Below are 550 nucleotides of genomic sequence, written 5' to 3'. Positions count from 1 at the left end.
GAATGTACAGTGCTCTCTTCCACCTTCAATACCACGACTGAGGTGCCCTTGAGCAAGGCACCGAGCCCCCAACTGCTCCCCGGGCGCCACAGCAAAAAAATGGCTGCTCCGGGTGTGTGTTCACGGTGTGTGTGTGTTCACTGCTGTGTGTGTGCACTTTGGATGGGATAAATGCAGAGCACTAATTCTGATTATGGGTCACCATACTTGGCCACATGTCACGTCACATCACATTTAAAGAAAGTTAGCCTACTACCCGGGACTCCTTCTTTATGTATTCAGACGTGATGTAATGATGCAAAGCGAACGACTCGAAGTTGAACCACTTAAAAAAACATTATTGCAAGTAGGGGTGCTCCGATCAGGATTTTTGAGGCCGATCACAGAAAGCAGTATCTGCCGATACCGATCACTGATAACGATCTTTTTAAAACCTTCTTTTTATCATTTATAACTATTTATAGTGATACTCCAATCAGGATTTTTAGACATTTATTTTTGGCCTGAATTTCATTTTTGAAAATGGGGGGAATTCCCCTCTTAGGTGACT

General features: G+C 43.8%; 1 protein-coding gene across 1 annotated transcript in view; it reads left to right on the top strand.

Moving 5' to 3' along the window:
• LOC107709814 (rho GTPase-activating protein 42-like) overlaps window positions 1-550 on the top strand; it is a 135,822-nt gene that overhangs the window by 125,450 nt on the left and 9,822 nt on the right. The gene's annotated exons all lie outside the window — the stretch shown is intronic.

Source organism: Sinocyclocheilus rhinocerous, unplaced genomic scaffold, assembly GCF_001515625.1.
Source record: "Sinocyclocheilus rhinocerous isolate Xijiao unplaced genomic scaffold, SAMN03320098_v1.1 scaffold4918, whole genome shotgun sequence".
In the NCBI taxonomy this organism is placed as follows: Eukaryota; Metazoa; Chordata; class Actinopteri; order Cypriniformes; family Cyprinidae; genus Sinocyclocheilus; species Sinocyclocheilus rhinocerous.
This window is presented reverse-complemented; position numbering and strand designations above follow the sequence as displayed.